Raw genomic sequence first — 25280 nt, 5'->3', positions numbered from 1 at the left:
TCAATTAACATTTCTTATTCGATATCATAATATTAATAATTCATCTATATCTATAACTAATAAGCAAGAAGTTTAACGTCGGTCACGCGTGGACTTCACGCACAAAATTTTTTTTAAGTTATCGAGAAACAATTATTACCCCTCGAATACAAGGCATACTTTTAAATTATACGCGTTGAAGCTTTATTTTCGAGGTTGGCAATAGCGCTGCGACTGCGTAGCCCCTGGTGCGTCGGGAGGGAGGGAATGGCGTTAAGAAGGATTGATGTATGGGGGGGGGGGGGGGGGGTGGAGTCCTGGCCGACGTGAGTGCCCCGGTGGAATGTGTCGATGTTTGTGCCTACAGCGCGCGGCGCGCTAGGGTATCCCTCCGCGCTTTCACCTTCAGGCGACTTTGGGCGGCCTATTTTTACCGCGCGGGCTGTTCGGGAAGGGCAGAAGGGGAAGTGCAGGACAGCTTGTTGGAGGATGAGGGGGGGGGGGAACTCCTCTTGCAGTCCCGTGTGTACTTTGTACACACAGCGGGTCTTGCCTCGGCACTCAGTGCCGGGGGTGCTGTGTGGTTCCCCCGAGCGCAACAGTGACACAAGTCTCGAAAAACGCACGTCGCACTTTGGCAAGCAACCCGCACTTTTGAAAACCCAAGTTTTCATTTTGTCATTCGTTAGATAGCCTAATCGACATATCAGATTGGATTAAGGTCCGTAGCTAGAACCCACATTTCAAAAAATCAGTAAAGAAAATGAAAATCTTTAAACGTAAATCGTTAGAGCATCTGATCTGATGTTACGGTGACCTAACGAATGACACAAAGAAAAATTTTATTTTCAAAAGTGGGGGTGCTAACTTCGCACCGGTGTGCAAGCACGATACACGATTGCCAGCTATTTTCAAATTTGGTTTGCAAAATATGGAAGAAAAGAACAAATTTAAATGTTTCTGACATATTTAATTTTTTTTTTTGGCATGAATAGGAACACATTATTCTAATAATCTTGTGTTAATATTCCTAGTTCTGACAGCTAGAGCGGCTTAATGGCCGGGCAGCCAGCCTTTTCCATTTTTATTTTCGTTGTTTGTTTAGTTTTCTGTGAGGAATGTAGATAAAAATGGGATGAGGAAGAATTTAAATGTTATTAGCACTAGACCGCAATGCACTAGACAAAAAGGCACTAACCAAATTGCACAAGATCGAACACGCACTAGACCTAAAGTCGTTTCTCCATTGCGGTAAAATGACTTTTCGTGTAGTACCTGCTGCCCTTTTAAAGTGCTTGTCAATACCTTTCTGTTTCGCACTCTTCGAAAAAAATTCAGCTACAGTGTAAACTCTTTATAACGTCACTCGATTTAACGACAAACTTTTTAAAACGTCGAAATTGCTTGACTTTGGTTGGCTTACCTTGTTTTCTATACAATAATACACTCTATATAGCGTCAAGCTCACTCTATTTAACGACAACAATACGGAATTAAAAATCATTAAGCAGTACTTTCTAAGTTGCCGAAGTTGATAAGAACTGCAGCTGTGTACGTTCTTTTGTTTGCTGTTTTGTTGTTGTATTATCTAGAACGTGTTTACTTCGACTGACGTACCGGAGATTCCAAGATATTTTGTCTTTTGTTTTTGTATAATGAACTTGCACATGTTTACTTCGGTCACTAGACTTTTGCCAAGTTGTTACACGTTACCATTATCGCAGTTGCTTACAGACTTTCAATCTGTAAACATGGCGAGTAAACGAAAAATCTTTGCGTATTGACAAAAAAGTTTTATTAATACGCTCAATAGAGGCGGGAGAAAAGATCAGTGATGTTGGAAGACGCTTTGGATTTAGCCGCTCTACCGTGTCTACAATATGGAAAAACAAAGAAAAATCAGACTATATTCAATAAGTGTTATTTGAATGAATATTAATGTTCGTGTGTAAAATGTGTACTTTATTAGTAAATACATATTATTATAGCATAGTAAAATAATACATTTTATTTCTCTCAATTTAACGACCACTCTCTATGAGGCCGAAAAATGCTCAGAACGTGAAGTGTCGTTATATAGAGTTTACACTGTAATTTATTTCCTCATAAAATGACACGATTCATTTGAATTTGATCGTTAACTTTTATCAGACTAACCTGAAAATTTTAATCCTTCTTAAGATAAATGAGCAAAATTATAGTCGAGTATGAAATTCCTTGTTAAAAATAAAGTTAATTATTATTATTTTTTAATTTTTCAGGGAGTGTCCACCTCCACAAAACCCTCATTTTTTCTGGGGGATAATCCATACAACTACTCTCTCCAGTAAAGCCCTTCTCTAAAATTTTAAGGCTCTGCAAAAGTAAATGTCCCAGGGCTCCGCACTTCCTAGGGTCGCTACTGTCTGACAGACATTTCCAGTGACATTTCCACCAAATGCAAGATTAACAAAACAGCTCTACTAACACATTTTCGTTCTGACAGCATATTGGGATAAACATTTTCACATTGCAGCACCTCCACGACTGAAAGAAACCCCCAAGCAGCGAAGCGAAGAGAAGAGAAGCGAAGCGCCGCAACAGGGTTGTCCAGTCACTGCCGCGCAGCGAAGAGGCGCGAGGCGGCCAGCGCTACTGCTTAGCGGAAAGTGAGGGAAATTGGCGCACCTCAAAATGAAAGCCTGCAATTTTTTAAATAACTACATATTGAGCTGTAATTGCAGTTGTGCGCACTCCGCTTTATTAATATTAGGCCTACATATATGTAAACCTTGTACGCATTCCACATTTAGTACTGCAGTGGATGTACAAAAACTAGATTGACCACAAGGCATCATTTTATCAGTTACTAGCTGCAGTACCCGGCTTTGCCCGGGCTTAACACCGGGTGATATATTGTCCGCGAGTTACAGCAAAATGGAAAGCGATATGTCCAGTGTGGTGGACATTAAGAAATGACACATAATTACTGTTTGTGTATCTGTGACCTATGGTTTTCTGTTTACCCATGGCGATCGGTTGAAAGGTTTAGAAGTTGATGCGCTACAGCACCATCTAGCGGCCAGTTACAAAAAAAATGGTTAGTATAAAAACCTTCTTCATGATAAAAACACTTCGATGTGCCAACTTTCATGGCGATCGGTCAAACGGTGTAAGAGTTTATCGACGTCATACATGCTAACATCTAACTATATAATTATATTCTTATATTTCGAAATTTTGGGGCTTTTACTTTTGCGGAAAGTGGATGTTCAGGACCTCGAATAGTTTGGAACACTCCATCTCGAAAGAATAGATATTTGAAATTCCTGAAATTGTCGAAATTTTGGGACTTTGTTCCCAGAAGGGGACGGGGGGTTCGAGGACCCTGAATGGCTCGAAAACACTTAAAATCGAAAGAGATAGATTTTTAAAAATTTTTAAACTTTCCAAATTTTGGGGCTTTAACCACCTGGGGGGGGGGGGGGGGGGGGGTGAAGTTGAGGACCCCGAATGGCTCGGAAACACTCCAAATCGAAAGAGATATAAAGGATAATAAGAATGTAGGCATTTACTGTACTCCTATCTACCATAATAACAATATTGACAAATAGAAAGATTATTACCTACCTGTGAATAATAATCTAAATAAATTAATAAATAACTGCATGTTTAAATTACGTACATACATAATATTAAACTTCAAACTATACACACCAAAAAATCTAAGGATGTTTGTGAAACTATTTTTTATTTGTCATAATGTTTAAAACATTTGTAGGATTTGTTTGTATGTAAAACTGTGGTGGCAATATTCCGTTTATCCAAAGGAGTATAGAAATTAATAGAGATATCACTCCCTGTACACACCACAAAACTTTGAATTAAGTAAAAAAAAAAGTCCAAAATGAAACAATAAGTATAAATAACAACTAATTTGACTAAAAATTTATACAACTGGAATGACAATGTTAACATCCGCCTGAAATTTAATAGAAGTAGGTAGGTAAGAATATATATATAAGAAATTAAGTGAAATTAAAACATACATAAATAAAATTATCTCACACTCAACCAAACATAATGTTTAATATGAAATAAAGGAAGATGGCAATTACACGTAACTATTCTAATTAATAAAAAAAATCAACTTTCCTGAAATTTATACAACTGGAATGACAATATTAACATCCGCCTGAAATTTAATAGAAGTAGGTAGGTAAGAATATATATATAAGAAATTAAATGAAATTAAAACATATCTACATAAATAAAATTATCTCACACTCAACCAAACATGATGTTTAATATGAAATAAAGGAAGATGGCAATTACACGTACCTAACTATTCTAATTAATAAAAAAGATCAACTTTCCTGAAATAGTACAATTCAAATTTTTCAATAATATATTACATAATTGATAAATATTTCTATTCTTCGGTCTCAGCAGCCCTAAGACTCTTGACGCTCAGCAGATAAATTATTAACACTAAACCAAACTCCTCGCAAATAAGTAGGTACTGTAAAAAATTAACAATATTGACAAATAGAATGAATAAATTTCGAAGAAATTTATAAGTTTAAGAATTTATGTACCTACATAATATTAAACTTGAAACTATCCACACAATAAAAACCTAAGAATGTTAGTGAAACTAATTTTTTTTTATTTGTCATAATACCTCAAATACGTATGTTTCCGAAATGAAACAAAGTATAAATAATGACCAATTTGACAAAAAAAATTGTACAACTCGAATGAAATTGAAAACATACACGTGAAATTTAAAAGAATTATGAGTGCCCTAGGTAGGGAGAAAAAATGTATATAGAAGAAATTAAATTTAAAAAAATGGGTGCGTGTACTTAGGTACGCGCATGAGAAGTTATACTTCTTTGGAATCATTAAAGAATAGTTTTTAATTGCATGCAAAAATATTGCGTGGAGTCCCTCCGCGTGGAAGAAGTGAAACTTCGTAATGTGGAAATGAAAATAGGAATGGGTAGAAATTTATTTTTAGTGAAGTCATATTGTATCAAATCAAACTAAAAAATAAAAAAAATAAAGGAAACAAATTTGTAACGATTCATAGATTGATCTTCAGAGAGAGCGAGACACCTATTGAATGTTTATAAAACTAACTTTTTTATGAGAGCAGATTTTCATGAAATAAATCATGAAATCATTCAACGATAAAAGCTGTTTATTTAATCAAGCGGACGGGTTCGCCCCAAGGAGAAAATTGACGCGGCGAGACCTCGTGGACATAGAGAAATGACACACACTCACTATTTATATGTCTATGAAACATTATTTTTTTCTGCAATTTAAATTGTAATATACAAAAACGGCATTGAAAATTGAAACAAATATGGCGACACTACAAACTGTCAAGATATTTATTTTTTCTTACTCTCTACTTAGTTCCTTACAATAGCAAAACGTAACGTAATGGCTTGAAAGCTATTGCTCGGCAGACATAGAGGAATAACACTAACAGTTTGTATATATATGACACACATTACATAAAATTAAGATATATTTTACTAACCCGTTTAGAATTTATTTTTTAGACAAAAGATAGCCTATGTCCATCCCCAGGATAAAATCTATCTCCTTGCCAAATTTCATTACGATCCGTTCAGCCGTTCAGTCGGGAAAAGTTAACAAACAAACAGACAAACAGACAGACAGAGTTACTTTCGCATTTATAATATTAGTAAGGATATCGTATAAAATGATACATTTATTCGGGCAGTATGACGCACTACAGAAACTTGGAAGAAAGCTTTTTAATTAAGGAATCGTAACGTTTAACATGATTAAATAACATGTAATGGACAAAAGATAATATATGGCAGTAAGAATCAAAATAATTATTAAAGTAATTATCAATTAATACTATAAAAATACCGAAATGCTGTTGGAAAGATTTTCAGCCCTTTAAATAAATATCATGTTTGATATATTTTAAAATTTTATACTACACGCCAATCGTGATTAAAAATTCAGGTTCATTAATGGTCTTAATCATACTTAACAAATATTCATCAAATTGCTAAAATATCCAATAAAAGTAAATATTATTTAAGAATAAAACTAATTCTCAAATACACTATTGCATCACTAAATCATAGTTTTTAGACAAGGGCAAATTATTTGATAGCTATTACACATAAACATGTAAACATAAAATTTCACTAGAACTATTTTAGGCAAGAATATTTTAAATATATAAGAAAATTAAAACACACTCAGTTTATTATCTAAGCTCACTGGTATGGAATTTTTTAAATTGTAAACCAAATTCCACTGCCAAATGTAAAATCGAGCCTTTAATTTGTATATATACACATATACATATATTCATATTAATGTTTATGAACATTTTATTAAAATGGGATCAGAAAAAAGCTATGAGAGCTATGACTCTTATTTGAGAGATTCGGAAGCATTAGTAATACTGAGCATCACCTGTCTTCGACAAACAAAAACTGAACTATATGAGAACATCTAAAAAAATGTACTGAAGCATCATCAACATAGTTCCAGTTCCATGTTAAAATTAAAATATTTCCAATGCCATAAATATAGTTGAGCTTTTTTACTTCACGGAAATCGTGGTTTGACCTCAAAGATCAACTATTCTCACTTTCGTTTACCACTAAACGTAGCAGCATGTGTCAAGGCCAAAAGTGAACAACCGCTTCGCGCCGTTTGCTGAGAGACCAGATACTCGCTTTCAATCGTAACTATTCGCGATGTTTCACTTCAGTTCGCCTCACCTGCAGTGGGCGAACACGTATTCAGCAACATGGAACTTATCTTTGCTGTATTAATCGCGCCTCTGCTCTTCACATAGCGCCAGTGAACGTGTACCTAAATGTGTTAAGGTACCTAAGCGTTAATACACTTGTTGAAATAGCATATAACTAAGAAACCCTCTAATTAATACAACTAATTAAAATTATTGATTATTTAAGGGAATACAGTATGTTATATGAACATTTTTTGATCTACATTATAATTACGTTTTTTTTTAAATTTAATTATTATTTATACTGACTTTTAACCTTCTCTTTTAGCTTACTAGTTTGCCAACTGCAGAAATATTATAACACATAAATTATCGACAGTACTTAACTTCAATTTATCTAACCCAATAATCAAATCGGAAGTCCAGTCATTAGAATTGTTTAAATAACGTAAAAAAACCATAGACGAAAAACAATAAATTACGTATAATGAAATACACTAACGTTACAGAAAGGTATAAAACATAACTTTAATTCTGTATGTACTCCTGTGTGCCTAAAAATAGACTGGAGTGCTTATAATTTTGCTGGAGAAGGCGAGGGTAAAAATATGATTTCTGTTCCCCCTCTAAATTCCTGATTTATTGTTTTCGATACATAAAAGACATTTCGATATCTATTTAACATATCATGCTTTAATAATTGGAAATCGATAGTGATATATTACAAACATCGCAGATACTGTCATCGATATTCATAGCGCTGACATTGCTATCTAAAGTATGATTATCCAAAATATCTCAAATAACGCGTTATTCCAAATATCATCATTAGGGACACCTGTATTTCGCGAATACAATTCGTGTCATGGTATGTCACAAAACACTGTAGCTTTTTCTTAGAGTAATGGCTAGAGTCCCGGAAATTTCGCGGATTCCTCTGGCCTCAGGATAGAATTCAAAGTTATAGGTGTGCTCGACCCATGTTTACTTTCCCATTGGTTGATTTCTTAGCGAGAACATTTTTATCCTTGTTATTTGGCACTACCTAATACGCTTACTTCTCTCCTAGCTGGGCATCATTGGTTCACGGTCGTAGAGGGGCGTGTCTAAACAACTGCGGTCCAATCATGAACACAGTGCGAGAGTGTGAAGGTTTGCATTCTAGCTTGCGATTAAATGAATCCGCGAAATTTCCGGGTCTCTAGTAATGGCGAATCGTGTGCGTGCAGCAGTACGGTATCCACATTTCCATTGGCCCCGTCAAGTGAGGGAAAACACCTCTCGCCGACCTCAACCAATAACTACAAGAAAAAAACTACGGTGTTTTGCGATGTACCTAGACACGAAATGTATTCGCGAAATACAGGTGTCCCTAATCATCACATGCACCATAATTCTGGAAAGAGTTGGTATTCGGTCCTCTAGCGTTGCGAGACATCTGAGAAATTTGATTATGCAAATATCTAAATAATAATGTACTGTTCGCCCTTTAATGCGTACGACGTTAAATTTTTGTTTCTTCTTCCTAGAATCAAAACCATACTTTTAAAGACCTAACTTATCCTCAATTTTATTATTGAAATGTTTTATTTCTTTATCTGAAATGAGAACTAACAAAGCAAATTCAAAATCCCGAAAAAGGCTATGTAAGAATTTTTAATTTTAATCTGAAATCTCGGAACCTTCTAAATGTAGCTGATGTGGCTCGAACTCACACAAAGATGAAATATGCACACACCAATTCTCACTTATTAATACTGCAGCTGGAATGACCTCATTATCTGTCAGCCAGCATAAATTACGACACAGTTACCATAGTCATTTCACACGATTCACAGACAACTTAACACTTAGCAATTCCCTTAAATTCATATAAATTTTTATCAGGATATTTAGCAGCCACGAGTAGCGGGCAGTCACCAAAATAATTAGCTACCTTCAAACACAGGCTGATAAATCATCTTTACAACATTTTACGTTCTTAGCATGATTAATTCGCCGCTTTCCTACTGCACGAATCTGTATGTAAACGTGTGTGAGGCGTGTATCAATATCGTCGTCCACTGTTGCCAGATTCTTACTGCCCGGCGTGTTAACTTTAAAATTATAATTTTGCATAAACATCGATAGTAAATTAAGTTTTTTTTATTGATACTATTGTCATTTTTTAAAGACCATAAAATAGTGTTTTTGGACAGTATTACTATAGTTGTGTACATTCTGAAATCAAACTAATCATCATTTATAAAAAACTAATAATAATTTATTGACCATAATGATAGACCAGTGTTTAGAGCCACTGGCTGGCGAGCTTTAAGGCGATGTTTAGAGTCACTTGCTGGCAAACTTTAAGGCGATGGGTTCGATTCTAAACGTGGTCGGAAATGTCATTTATGGGTTCAGGATTGATAGAGACCTGAACAATTCGCGGGTTCATTTCGTGTTATGCTAAAATTCAAATAATTATACCTTAGTGCTGCTTCTGACATTGGTTCACTGTTAATCTGGAGGACTGAGGGACAATTAGAGACCCTCACTCATAGAAGTGTCGAATCACAGGCCACCCAGTCGAGACGACTCACAAGTCAGCAGCCAATGTACAGTTGGCATTTGCCCGAGTGTGTAGAGGATATTGGAATCCATCCTGGAGGTCATTGAACCCGCGAATTTTTCCGGTCTCTAAGGATTGAGTGTTGTGTTGTCTCTTCACATACATGCCGCGAAAAGAAACCGCCGCCGTTACATTTTGCCTGGTTCACTTCAGGCACGCGATGGTTATTTCTCCGTGGTCATGGCAGAAGTTCATTCAAGCTCCGGGCAGATAACCCCATTATCATCTTCATTTACATCAGAACTATCGCCATCATCCTCTTGATTATCTTATTGTAGAAGCGACTGAGGTTTTTACCCTTCCGGCAAGTGAATGCTTTTGCTTCATTTAGAATTACAATTAATGTAGATTTTTATTTAAATTTGGTATTTTTTTTTTATATTTGGAAATTTAATTATTAATCATATACGTTTCCCATAGTATACGTAAACTATTTTATCATAATTTAATTTTAATTAAGTTATATCGCTTAGTTTTAACAGTTACTGGTAGTGAATTTTTCAATGGGGCTAAGTTAAAAACAAGGGTGTCGTCATAACTACCTTACTACTTTATAAAACACTAGCCGATACCCGCCCGCTTCGCAGATAATTACGTAATGTCAGTAATAAGTTGAATTTGTTGGTTATGAATTTCATCGTAAAATGACAATCGTATAAAACAAATCGCTGTCTCAAAAACAACAAAAAAATCGCAAAACAAAACTAAGTCTAAAAAAACAATAATCGCAAGATCTGTTGCAAAGGTTACGTCAGTCTTATAGTTATGAGAAACTGGAGTATATTTTTATATTCGATGATATATAGCCTATCTTGTGCGCAACCGCACTATCTTACTGTATTCCAAATTTCAGGACGATCGGTCAAGCCATTTTCGACATATAAGTGCACATACAGACAAACGGACAAAAAAAATTTAAAATTGCAGAATTAGGTTCAGGGAGTCATAAAATGACTCTTTTACGCAAAATTGGTCAATATTTCTCAAATGTACAGACAAACGCTACAGATTTATATATTAGTATAGATAATATTAAAATTATTTCATCATAATTCATTTCCTAAATTCTTTTGGTGTATTCGAAAAAAAAAACCATTAAAAAAATATGTTGTGCCCGATATATAGATGTATCGCTATGCCATTACAGCTTTGCGCATACTCGTGCAGTGATATAAACGGTGTGGCAATTACAAAAACCATCTTCCTCTTAACGAGATAAAAAAAAGTTTCCAAACAGCATCTCAAATTCTTCCTTTCTTACCAGCTTCTTGGCCCAACAAAAGAAAACGAGAATGCCTCACACACACAAAAAAAAAGGGGAGGGTCAAATCTAGTGAACAAAAAATTGCAAACACTTGTGGGGTTTTTTTTGTGCACATCCCTTGAGACAAGGGTTCTCCTCTTATTTATTTTTAGAAGAGCAGGAAAAAAATTTTGGGCGCCATAAAAAACATCTGCTTCTTTCTCCGCAACTATTGCTTGAAACGAGCTACATTTTTTTACTGATTTTTTTTTTTTAAATTTCAATACAACTTTCGTTTTGTCTGAACAGGGTTGGATACATGCCAGTTTTTTTTTTACTTACTAACTACCCGAGACTTAATTATGTTTTCATCTCTTTTCTTTTGGGTTTCTTTCGGAATTCCGCATTCGTCCCCATTTTACGAAAGCGGACCTAGTCAATTACAGAAGGTCTTCAAACGAAGTTTATATAAGTTACTTTACATTATTTTTTTTGTGTAGTCTAAATTTTCACCGCATTCACTTACAAATCAAACTATCAGCCACAAGAATTTGTATAATGACGGAGTTCGTGAATTACGTTACGCAAAACCTTTTTGTAAAATTATTACGGTAAAATTATAATACATTTTTATACCTAAGTAATAAAGATGTTCCCTAGAAAAATGTGCTGAATATTACTTTCATAATTATCTTCTAATTTTATACGTGAAATACTGAAACTTGGGTGCCATACTAAATAGGAAATATTTTATTGTTTATACTGAAAGAAAGTTTTCATGGGCTTTTTGACAATATAGACATTAACAAATAATATTATTTGACAACAAAATAATCCTGCCGTGACGACGAAGTTGCTTATTTGTAATAGTGAAATGTAGTCATCACTGATAATTTTTTTATTTAGAATTATTTTCATTTTATATTCGTTACCAATATCAGTGATTACACAAGGCGTACCATTTAGTACCTTATGGCTAAGTACAAAAGTATTAAAAAAAAGCTTTTTTAGTAACTTTTTGAAAAATCCTTCGTTTTGGAGATATTTCATATTTTGTGAATTTCTAATATTTCACTTCCTTGCCGTAAAAAAACGCTATAATTTCAGACATGGGTATTTAATATACAAACTATTCGATTACACAATTTCACGTAGACAATCTTTGTTTTAATATTTATAGTCATTTGAAAGGTTGGCCAACATCATTTCAATCATTTGAAAATTTCAAATATTAAATGTGTGAAATATTTTGTACTCTTATTCGATTAAATAAAAAACCTTGAATTTTGGCTGCTCCAGTAATTGGGCCACAGTTTATCTGAAGAACTCTAGGCCAATGAAAAACCCTCAACAATAGAACTATCGAATCACAAGCACTTCGAGTGAATAGTTGCCACGAGTGAGTAGCCAATAAACAGATGTAAACTGCCCGAGTGCATAGAGGATCACAGAGTCTATCCTATGGGTCATTAAAAGCGCGAATTTATCACGTCTCTACTTATTTGTGTAAAAGTGTCTGCAGTTGATCCTGGCTCCAGATTACAAAGCGAATTTCGCATATCTAGATGTTAAAAACGATTAGCTAACACTAGCGGAAAAGGTTGGCTTCGGAAACATTTCAGACTACTGTATGCCCAACAGTATAAATGTTGTAGACACATAAAGTGCTGAAAATTATTGTTATACATACTTAAATTCACAGTCATATGATTGGCATATGTTGGATTTTTTCTTGACTGGATAGCATAGTATTTTTGACGTCACTTATTAATGGGTTTGGTTACCTATAGAGTCCTCTTAGATATTTTGAAATACCTTCATACATATTTTTTCTGTTTCTATCGTAAATTTACAAGAATTTAAATTTTTACATTCAAATGAACGATATCCTAAGAGTTTCGCATTCACTAGGTGAAAAGTAGACTCGAAGAGCACATCTATCTGCTTTATATTATTTGTATCAAGAGACCGGAAATATTGGCGGGTTCAATGAACTCTAGGATAGCCTCCAGTATACTCTGCTTGTATCAAGAAAACACACATGTTCATTGAGTGCTAACTTATGAGTAGAGACATGCAAAATTCGCGGTTTCGATGGCCTTCAGGATAGACTGCACATATACCCCTGTACACTCGAAAAAATAACGCAAGTTCATTGGCTGCCGACTTGTAAGTCGTCTCAGCTGGTTTGTCTGTGATTCGATCCTTCTTTTGTTGAGGGTTTATAACTAGTTGTGATTCGTACAGATGAACAGTAAGCCAATAGCAAAATCATCTAAGAGGTATATGTGTTTGAATTCTAGCCTATCACCGAATGAATCCGTGAATTTTGCAGGTCTCTACTTATGAGAAGTCTCCACCGGGTAGCTTGAGATTCAATATTCTTTGGTTGATAGTCTCTCATTGGCCCAGAGAGCTCCAGTTGAACTCCAAGCCAATAGCAGAATCAGTAGAATGATACACACATTTGAATTTTAGCCTATCACTAGAGACCCGTGAATTTCGCGGATTCAATGACCTCCAGGATAGACTTATATATTCTCTACACACTCGGGCAAATGCCAACTGTTCATTGGCTGCTGACTTGTGAGTCGTCTCGACTGGGTGGCCTGTGATTCGACACTTCTATGAGTGAGGGTCTCTAATTGGCCCTTAGTCCTCCAGATTAACAGAGAACCAATGACAGAAGCAGCACTAAGGTATAATTATTTGAATTTTAGCATAACACAAAATTAATCCGCGAAATTCACGGGTCTCTACCTATCACGAAATGTATCCGCGAATTTTCACTTTATCTAGTTATTAGTAGGGGCATGCTTTTGTCGCGAAAAGATCTGAACCTTCATTAGACTGCAATAACATATACCCGCGCCAGGGTTCTCTTCCTTGTAAATGACGGCCATCTGCCAGAGAAGCCGTTGCTTCATTTGACCGGGCCACTCAGGACGCGTTTGCTACCGCGTTGAATAGCTGTAATTCGTGAGCTTGCAGTATACTCCATAGCTGAGTGAAACACAACCAACCACGAAATACAGGCAACGCAACAATGTTTTACCACACAGCTAGACTAGAAATCTTTTCGCGAAGAATGTATGGCCCTAGTTATTAGTACAGACTGGAAAAATTCGCTTATTCATTTGCGATGGAATATAATACAAACGTGTTTATCTTTGAGCTGCCTCTTCGATTGGGCCACGGATTATCTTGAGTACTCCGAGCCAATGAAATACCCTTAACTTCAGAAGTATCAAACTACAACCATTCTAGTTAATATGGCTGACAAGTCAGTGGTCAATGAGAGTGATTTTTAGAGACTGGAAATGGGTTAGACTCCACAGTCATGTACGTACTCGGGTAAATGCCACCTGTTCATTGGCTGTTGACTTGTAGTACGTCTCCACCGGTTGGTCTGTGATTTGACACTTTCCTGGTCAAGGGTTTCTCATTGGCCGGGAGTCCCCCGCCCCCACATCAACCGTGAGCCAATAGCAGATACAGCAGTATGGTATATTTATTACAAGTTTATCATATCGCAAAAAGAATTTGCAAATTTTTCAGGTCTATAATGTTTTTTTTTGCCCAAATACGTATGGAAATGTGGAGTCCATCCTGAAGGCAATTGAACTCGCTAATTTTCCCAGTCTCTAATTATTGGGCTACAGTTCATTAGACACACGCTGGACGACTCCAGCCAGAAATAACTAAGAAAAGGGGGGGGGGAGGGGCAGAAATCTTACCCTATTATGAGGAACCCAGTCCAAAAATAAAAAGCATTCTACCTTGGTATCATCTGTAGATATAACATTGTGATAAGTTAAAATTCAAATAATTATACCTTCGTGTTGCTTAAGCTATTGGTTCTCTGTTTATCTGGAGGACTTTGGGCCAGTTAGATACCCTCTACCAAGGAAGTATCAAATCACAAGTTACCATGTTGAGACGATTCGTAGGGTAATTATCAGCAGCCAATGCATAGTGTAGCTCTTGCCCAAGTATGCAGATGATCGTGAAGTCTATATTGGAGGTCATTGAACCCGCAAATTTTTCTGGTCGCTAGACATCAGTCCAGCACACTGAAGTGGTTTACAGTTGAGTCTAGGCCTGTAGCCAATGTGAACAGATTCCTCCTCCCTTTGGTTTTTGTTTATCCTTTCGGGGCGTATGAAAACTAAATGTCGTCCAATTGTGTGCATTCCAGCATCTCAAAATTCTAAAGCGAATTTTGCAGGTCTCTTTTGAAATGTAGAATCACGATTATTTTGCGGATTCATTTCTCTCCAGGTTAGGCTCAAAATAATCTGTATCACAACTAAGCGAATTTCTTCTCATTTTTATAACTGGCTCTGGGTAGTCAAAGACATGTCAAGAGCACTGTAGTGCGAGAATTGACGTGAAGCCGATGTATATGTGCTTCAAGTCTAATTTGATACCCAATCAATTCGCGAATTAAACGTGGCCCTACTTAAATGGCATTAAGTTTAATTATTTTTCCTATATATGTATATATATATATATATATATATATATAGGTGTGTGTGTGTGTGTGTGTGTGTGTGTATATTCAGGTCTTGCCGACAGCAAGTTTGTAGGTATTTAAACACTTTGAAAGAAACTGTGAAATACAGATAATACTGAATCATCTGTGAAAATTCATAAGAATTGCACCCTTACATAAATTATCTGATAATAGCTTATGCAACTCCAACTAAGCATTCGCCAACAATGGATTTTCGAAAACAAGAAGGAAGAAGCTGTAGTGAGATAATTTTGTGACTAATCCTAACGTGCTATTGTTTTTTTTTAAATAAACGATGTCTTTTCTTTTTTTACAGTTTATAATTCTATGGCACCATCAACTTCCCTGTTCCATGCTGGATGTTAATTATCAGGACAATATAACCCCCCTTTCTTTCAGCTTTGAGCTGGACACGAATATAATCCTCAAATTAAACATATATCTGGTAATAGAATGAAGAATTGGCGCAGGCGTGGTATACCACCGGACATGACGTAATTGCCAAGAAGTCTACGACAGGCCTGGGTCCGGCTGCAAAACGTCAGGAAGGCAACATGGATAATCCCGGAAACCGCAAAAGAAAGCCAGATGGGAAAAGAGGTCGACAAATAAGTACAGGGGACAGTATTAGAAAGGATCTGAGAAGATTAGGAGGGACAACATGAAAGGGCAGCAATCGTACTTACTAAACTGTCAACATTAATCGCCCTATGTACAAACGTGTAAGAACGTACCACACTGTGCTGTACATTAGACTGATGGTTGCTAGTGAGGATTATTTACTCTTATCTAATTATTTTTAAATCTATTCGGGTAAACTTTCGTTAATGACCCGTATCCCTCAAAGAGAATTTGTGCTTTCAAAACAGCGCGATAGGATTTTTTTTAGTGATTTAATCACTTAAAAAAAGAAAAAAACTATGTGGTACACGGGGCAGGTAACAACTATGGTTATGAGAAATTAAAAAAAAAAATTAAACAATATTAGTTTCCTTACGAGACGTCTGATTTTAATGATTTCAACGATATTAAATTTTAAACGTACTTAAATTTGTTGTAAAATACATTATACATAAGTATATATATATATATATATATATATATATATTCAATTATATCTGCGGGACTTTGAGCACTTAAATCTACTAAAACTAGTCTATATGCCACGCCAACAGGAAATCATTTAAACTTTCATTTATAATATATATATCTCGTCCTCCATTGACAATATATTACTAATTATTATTAATAGGTTGTAGAACCTAAAGCAGAAACTATAAATGTTTAAGTGGTTTACGGAATTGTTTTGCTAACTTACACAATAATGATTATCGTAGTTAAAGATAATTTATTTTACCTTCTATGGAACAAAATTTCAATCAGCATTAACTCTAATTACTGCGTCTTGGGTAACATTTGCTTTCCCAGAGGAGGCCGACATGCATATTAAGTTTTGGAAAAAAAAAAAGAAGAAGAAGTATAAATTAATCTATGAGCCCTCTCGTCGCCGGGAAGTCTTGTTTTCACAGACAAGAGAGCTAAACGCCCAATCGTGCATTTTCGTTTTTTTTTTTTTTTGTTCATTGCAAAAGGTTAGGTTAAGTTTATTATAAATACTTTAAAACATTGTGGACGGTTGATATGGTTAGGATAGCTACATTAAAGATACTTTAAAATCATATAAACGGTTTCCTAGCCCTGGATAGCTACATATTAAAAAGTTATTTGCTAAGCGACCATAAAATGATTTTACAGTATTTTTAATGTAGCTATACTTACCTAATGTAACCAACCATCCACAATTTTTTAATGTATTTAAAATGTAGCTAACCTATCCTAATCGACAGCAAAATTTAATGTCGCACCGGTTTATAAAATGAGATAGAACGGGAAAAAAAAGCGAGCATGAACTTCTGGGAACTTCGGGTGTGGCGCTCTCGTCTGTGAAATAAAGGCTTCCCCTCGTCAACTGCTTCTCGCTGTTGGCTTTTTTTTTTACGTCACAACGCTGCGATCGCGCGGCCTCTCAGCCGCTAGAGTGCGTCTAATGCGCGCGAAATTCAAGATTCAGCCCTAATCCTCGCGCCTGTAACTCTGCAGGGTTGCGTGTTGCGTTTCCGTTCGTGTGTTCTTTAACAAAAATATTGCTTACCTTTGGCATTCTTTGAGGCGCAAACCCCCCCCCCCCCCCCTTCCCCAATATTAAATTCATGCCAAGCTATTTCCAAATATCATGTCTCTAATATCCTGCCACATTGTAAACATGGCGAAATACTTTTTTTTTTTCATTTTTTTTTTCAAGATTTAATATACGGGAAAGCACGCTTTGGGCAAGTTAATGTTACCCAAATATGTGATAATCAAAGTTGATAACAGTTAAGTGTTTGGGTCGAGTGGGACCGGCAACGGCTGGTTATAATGTTTTTTTTTCTGTACATGGATTAAAAATATTTGTGTAAAATTACAAATATTTATAAATATCCATTTATTTGAAAACAACTGTATCACTACGAAATAGTGTTCACAGTAGTACTGGGTTCGGATTCTAACACGTGAACTTTTCAGGGTTAATTCGCACATTTAAGCATAATACAACAAAATAAAATAAAATTTATTGAATATTTGATTAAATTTTGCACGGCTTAAAAAAAATATGTATGCTTAAATGAAACATCATTTAAAATATTAAATTATGCGCCAATTTTCTTTAGAAATACTCAGTATTATCGTGAGAATCGTATTTAATATACGTGTGAAAAAATAACCATAACACCTAATGTGTAGAGACCTGTAAAATTCGCGATTTCAAATCCCTAAAGGATAGACTCCATGATCCTCTACGCACTCGTGCAAATTACATCTGCTGATTGGTTACCGACTCGTAACACCTGTTGACTGGAATGATCGTGATTCGCTAATTCTTCTGTCAAAGATTTTTCATTGGCCCAGAGTCCTTCAGATAAACTGTGGCCCAATCACTGAAGCAAAATAATGTCAAAAGTATTTGGACTCTATCCTATCGCGAAATGAAGCTGCGAATTTCAAATGTCTCTACTAATGTGTTGTACAAATGTACAGTATCTTTAGGGACAGGCATTTTTCGCGAAAATATCTGAACACTTATTAGACTGCAACAAGGTTTACCCGCACCTGTGGTTTCTTCCTTGTGATTGGCGGCATTCTACGAGAGAAATCGTTGCCTTATTTGACCGAGCCACTCAGGACGCGTTTGCTACCGCACTGAATCACTGTGACTGGTGTTGTTAGGTACAATCGATATGTACCTGGGAGAAACTCACCCAATCACGAAATGCAGACGATGCTATAGTGTTTTAACTTTCATCTAGTCTCGAAATCTAGTCTCGAAATCAGGCCCCTAAGTATCTTTATTTCTAGTGCAAACTGGTTTCCTTGTGAATTTTTTTTTTTTTTTTCGCTTCTCTGTATCCGTTCACGCAACTGGGCGAGCGGGAAAGTAACGAAGGTTGCACATGTGCCGTCTGCGCCAGGGCGGATTTTATTACCGCTGTCGCGTCGGTGCGGGAGCGCCGTGGGCGCGTAGCGCAGCCTCTGTTCCCACACGGCACAGACAGCGACGACGACGACGACGCAAAAACCGCGCGTCGCGTCGGGGCGAGCGAGGAAGGAAGAAGGAGAAGTGAAAAAAAAAAAAAATAGTTGTCTGTAAAGTCGGTTTACGGACGATAGTTTAACGTGACAACGTCATAACAAAACATTGATGAAATGATTGCATACTTTTATGAATAAAATTGAATCGATTTTTATTTTAATAATAAAAGAATAAAGACTTTAAATTATACTAGTAATCATATTTTTAAAATGCAAGAATTATTAACCTTTATTGCCGAAATTGTTGTTGTAATAAGCAATGAAAACCACATTAACTTTTCACTTCAGTTTATAAACAGTCGACGAAACATTTCACGTGTAGATGACTTGTAATTAATTTTAAAAATTGGCCTTTAGCTATAAAGTTTAAATATAATTATGAACAAGTTTTCATATAAATAAACTGTAATAAAATATTTATCATCAATTATATGAATCACCATAATTTTTTAGTCAATTGTAACATAACCTATTATTACTGCACTGGCCGACAGCGTAACGGAACACAGCGTAACGGAACAATGAGCGTAACGGGACACAGCGTAACGGAACAATGTGCGTAACCGGACACTTTTTCGTGCGTGCAGCAGGCGTTCATCGATTTATTTGACGTCACCTCAAAAAAATATTTATGTCGCGCCAGCCTCGCGTGTGTATTTGAGTTGATGAACCGGGATGATATAAACGAATAGCGTTCGTTGGTGCCTCTAACGCGGTATAGCATCCACACAGAAAAAAAAAGGGGGGGGGGGGGGGGTTCTGTAAAGTCGGTTTACGGATGATAATTTTACGTTATAGCGTCATAAGAAAACATTGATGAAATATTGCATACTTTTTAATTTTCAAATATTATTTACAGATTTTTTCAAATTTAAATTAAATATTTTGTTTAAATATAATCACGAACAATTAGTAAAAAAATTCCGCCTTAACCTGTTTGATATTATAGAAGATTTTATCGCACGGTGGTTTGGTCGGTACTTACACGCTAGGCTCAAGCCGAACGTGACAATGAGTCATGCTTTTTCATGCGTGCAGCCGGCGTTCATCTATTTATAAGACGTTATCAAGTTAAAAAAAAACTAAAAGTCAGTCATGGGGACTGTCGGTAGAAGTGAAAACTTAAAATTTTGTTTTTAAATGTGTAATATGGAATCATTTCTAAGTCGAATGTGCGCGAGAAAATGATTTCGGTATTATACCACTAGCATGTCGGTGACGCGATACCCATAAGTTTTGCCCCTATCGATAATAACTTTAAAACTAGAATAAATGAAGTTTTTTCATTGAAAGAATAAAAAATTATTAACTTAAATCTACAAATATTCAACATTATCCCTAGCAAATCAATAACCTTACATTTGAAGACATTCACATAGTAAATAAATAAACAAAAGAAAAAACATAAATTTAACTTAACTACCTACAAAACGTATCCAATACTCGCAATATGTACCACACAATAACTAGAGACCCGGAAATTTCGCGGATTCATTTACTCGCAAGATAGAATGCAAACCTTCACACTCTCGCACTGTGTTCATGATTGGACCGCAGTTGTTTGGACACGCCCCTCTACGACCGTGAACCAATGATGCCCAGCTAGGAGAGAAGAAAGCGTATTAGGTAGTGCCAAATAACAAGGATAAAAATGTTCTCGCTAAGAAATCAACCAATGGGAAAGTAAACATGGGTCGAGCACACCTATAACTTTGAATTCTATCCTGAGGCCAGAGGAATCCGCGAAATTTCCGGGACTCTAACAATAACGTTAAAATTTCCTTGGAAAATAAAGATAAAATTAAAACTTGTATCTTTAAAAATAGAATAAATTAAGTTTTATCCATGAAATATAAAAAATTAACACGTCACGTGACCATGTCAATGACGACACACATGAATTTACTCTCTATCCAAACCCTTCCTATAGAAGTTTTCACTTCAAAAAAATACGTTCAACTGAAGTGAAGCTTCTTGCTTGTTAGATATACATAGAGGTAAATTAATAGTTTTTTTTAAACTGAACAAGAGATGATAATAATAATAGAATATATTAAGGATGCGGGTATTATCTCAAATGAAATGGCGCTTCATATGGCGCTTTATTCCCACGTTGCATTTGATAATGCGTCTAATCTGCTTCTGCCTTTCTAAAATTATTTTTTAGGCATTCTGTTAAATCACGATCTCCAATTGAATAAAATTATAGAAAAAAAAAACACTCAAATTTAACACAAGTTTATAAGTCCTTTTGGCATTTCAATTTACAGTGTTCAATACCCAAAATAAATTATACTTATAAGTCTATACGTCGTCTTTACATTTTGAATTACACTACTCACATAAAAATGAATGATACTTATAAAGATAATTTCACAAATCCTTAACTCTTTTCCACACGAAATAAATAAATTATAGATACATAAAATAAAATAAAATAAATATGGTTGCGTGAAAAGTTAGCCATTACGAAAACTAAGGAAAAGACCAATACAAGCAGCGTTACGAGAATTCAGTAGCATCACTGTTGCGTAATTTCCACCTCTCCCCAGCCGACTCCGCTTCCGGCCTTTACAACTATAGCATATAGCATGCTAAATTACGAACCTATCCCTCCCCTCCTTGCCATCTTCCCATTCGACCGCTAGCGCATATGCGTTGGAGCTTTGAATATATATACTGTATAGAAGTCGCCAGCCCAGGTTAAAAATTCTAATGCGGTTTTGAGGTAGTTGGTTAATTCACCGCCGCAATCGCCACCATCCCTAGGGCATCGACTTGTGGTGGTCCCTAGCGGAGAAGTGTCGAACTCTTCAGACACCCCTTCCCCCCTCCTGTTGAACGACCTTGAGCTGCAGTAAATGATAGATGGGGGGTGCGGGGAATGACAGCGGGCGACAGTGCTGCGCTCTAACGTGTAAATAACAACTTAGACGATACAGGGCGGTACGGCAGCGCACTGCAGCGGTGAAGTTCCCAAGCTGCTCATTATACGCTTCTGAAAAACGTAGAGTAAATCCTATCCACTCGCGACTTCTATACAGTATATATATTCAAAGGTTGGAGTGGCGTCGCCGCTGACGCACTCTCCTCCTCTACCGGTTCCCCCACCACGTACCTAACTATTCCCCTCATGCGATTGGAATTTAGGTAACGCTCGAAAACTGTAGCCCTCTCAGCAAAGAAATTTCTCTTCGAAAACAAAATTCTGTACTTGTACAAATGATTTCTTTGGAAACCAGTTGCCAAGAAATAGTTTATAGTACAACAAGAAAGATATTGTAACTCGGAACAACACTTGGCTATGGTTATTTTTGCAAATATAAAATATGGTTTTAGAGATAATACTGCGCATTTCTTATGAAAATTGGCGCATAATTTTATATTTTATTTGGTGTTTAATTCACGCATTATTTTTTTTTAAATCATCAAGATTATATTTGAATATTGAATAATTTGATTTGATTTTTTAATTAGTAAGTTTATAAATGTTCAGTTTATACTGGAAAGCTATTCAGGGAACGATCTACAAATAACTGTTAACTATCGGAGATACTGGGAATATGCAAAGCATAAATGTCCGGGTAAGAATCCGAACCCAGTATAACTGCGGACATTTGTTCTCGTGTGAATGTAGAAAATTGCACATATCTAAGATTTGGCGTAATTATTGTGTTCCAATAAAGATAAATACGGGTGTACTCGGCGCATATTCTTATAGGTGTGGACCCCGAATGAATATTTTTAGTGGTAATGTTTCACGCCGTTAAAGCCCACCTCGTCAGGGGTGTGTGTGTGTCGGCGAGGCGGGATGATAAGCGCGACGCTCGCTGGTGCTTCTAGCGCGGTGTCTCCTCTGGACTGGCGCGCAGTCTTCTCGTCGTCACAGGATAACTGTGAAATTTGAGAGGTGACCGTAACATTATATGGCTGAGAAATGAAGATCTGTACTTGTTGTTATATGCCTAAATATTACTCTGAAAACATGAGTTTTAGCGATTTTAACTCTTCTAAAAAATACAGTTTAGGCTTTCAGAGAATTATTAAATGCTTTTCGAAAGCAAACCCCAACTCGGATATCTTGAGTGGTTTTGAAAGTGCGTTGTTTTTCCGGTAGCTCTGCACACCACGTGTGTGTGCCCGGGTAGGTGGAAGCGTTCCGCGGGTTGGGCCAAGTTGGGTGATAGCTGTGGCTTGTGCCGTGGCGGGGGGGGGGGGGGGGGGGGAAGGTTCGCAGACCGCCGTATTGTGGGTCGCATCTGCTTTGAATGGCAACTAGGTGGCGGGTGACGCAAGGCGCCCGCCTCGCACGGCGACGGCCTGGCCGACCCCGCGGGCACGGGGGAGCTGAATTGTTGCCCCTTGGATAGGCAGCCCTTCAGGATTTTTCTGATAGTAGTGTTTTTGAAAGGTCTGAATTGTTGCCCCTTGGATGGGCAGCCCTTCAGGATTTTCCTGACAGTAGTGTTTTTGAAAGGTCTGAATTGTTGCCCCTTGGAAGGGCAGCCCTTCAGGATTTCTCTGACAGTAGTGTTTTTGAAAGGTCTGAATTGTTGCCCCTTGGATGGGCAGCCCTTCAGGATTTTTCTGACAGTAGTGTTTTTGAAAGGTCTGAATTGTTGCCCCTTGGAAGGGCAGCCCTTCAGGATTATTCTGACAGTAGTGTTTTTGAATGGTCTGAATTATTGCCCCTTGGAAGGGCAGCCCTTCAGGATTTTTCTGACAGTAGTGTTTTTGAATGGTCTGAATTGTTGCCCCTTGGAAGGGCAGCCCTTTAGGATTTTTCTGACAGTAGTGTTTTTGAAAGGTTATCTGAATTGTTGCCTCTTGGAAGGGCAGCCCTTCAGGATTTTTCTGACTGTAGTGTTTTTGAATGGTCTGAATTGTTGCCCCTTGGAAGGGCAGCCCTTCAGGATTTTTCTGACAGTAGTGTTTTTGAATGGTCTGAATTGTTGCCCATTGGAAGGGCAGCCCTATAGGATTTTTCTGACAGTAGTGTTTTTGAAAGGTTATCTGAATTGTTGCCCCTTGGAAGGGCAGCCCTTCAGGATTTTTCTGACAGTAGTGGTTTTGAAAGGTTATCTGAATTGTTGCCCCTTGGAAGGGCAGCCCTTCAGGATTTTTCTGACAGTTTTGTTTTTGAAAGGTTATCTGAATTGTTGCCCCTTGGAAGGGCAGCACTTCAGGATTTTTCTGACAGTAGTGTTTTTGAAAGGTCTGAATTGTTGCCCCTTGGAAGGGCAGCCCTTCAGGATATTTCTGACAGTAGTGTTTTTGAATGGTCTGAATTGTTGCCCCTTGGAAGGGCAGCCTTTCAGGATTTTTCTGAAAGTAGTGTTTTTGAAAGGTTATCTGAATTGTTGCCCCTTGGAAGGGCAGCCCTTCAGGATTTTTCTGACAGTAGTGTTTTTGAAAGGTTATCTGAATTGTTGCCTCTTGGAAGGGCAGCCCTTCAGGATTTTTCTGACAGTAGTGTTTTTAAAAGGTTATCTGAATTGTTGCCCCTTGGAAGGGCAGCCCTTCAGGATTTTTCTGACAGTAGTGTTTTTGAAAGGTTATCTGAATTGTTGCCCCTTGGAAGGGCAGCCCTTCAGGATTTTTCTGACAGTAGTGTTTTTGAATGGTCTGAATTGTTGCCCCTTGAAAGGGCAGCCCTTTAGGATTTTTCTGACAGTAGTGTTTTTGAATGGTCTGAATTGTTGCCCCTTGGAATTGCAGCCCTTCAGGATTTTTCTGACAGTAGTGTTTTTAAAAGGTTATCTGAATTGTTGCCTCTTGGAAGGGCAGCCCTTCAGGATTTTTCTGACAGTAGTGTTTTTGAAAGGTCTGAATTGTTGCCACTTGGAAGGGCAGCCCTTCAGGATTTTTCTGACAGTAGTGTTTTTGAAAGGTTATCTGAATTGTTGCCCCTTGGAAGGGCAGCCCTTCAGGATTTTTCTGACAGTAGTGTTTTTGAAAGGTTATCTGAATTGTTGCCTCTTGGAAGGGCAGCCCTTCAGGATTTTTCTGACAGTAGTGTTTTTAAAAGGTTATCTGAATTTTTGCCCCTTGGAAGGGCAGCCCTTCAGGATTTTTCTGACAGTAGTGTTTTTGAAAGGTTATCTGAATTGTTGCCCCTTGGAAGGGCAGCCCTTCAGGATTTTTCTGACAGTAGTGTTTTTGAATGGTCTGAATTGTTGCCCCTTGAAAGGGCAGCCCTTTAGGATTTTTCTGACAGTAGTGTTTTAGAATGGTCTGAATTGTTGCCCCTTGGAATTGCAGCCCTTCAGGATTTTTCTGACAGTAGTGTTTTTGAAAGGTTATCTGAATTGTTGCCCCTTAAAAGGGCAGCCCTTCAGGATTTTTCTGACAGTAGTGTTTTTGAAAGGTTATCTGAATTTTTGCCCCTTGGAAGGGCAGCCCTTCAGGATTTTTCTGACAGTAGTGTTTTTGAAAGGTCTGAATTGTTGCCCCTTGGAAGGGCAGCCCTTCAGGATTTTCCTGACAGTAGTGTTTTTGAAAGGTCTGAATTGTTGCCCCTTGGAAGGGCAGCCCTTCAGGATTTCTCTGACAGTAGTGTTTT

This window comes from Bacillus rossius, assembly GCF_032445375.1.
Source record: "Bacillus rossius redtenbacheri isolate Brsri chromosome 4 unlocalized genomic scaffold, Brsri_v3 Brsri_v3_scf4_1, whole genome shotgun sequence".
In the NCBI taxonomy this organism is placed as follows: domain Eukaryota; kingdom Metazoa; phylum Arthropoda; class Insecta; order Phasmatodea; family Bacillidae; genus Bacillus; species Bacillus rossius.
Note: the sequence above shows the minus strand (reverse complement) of the source record.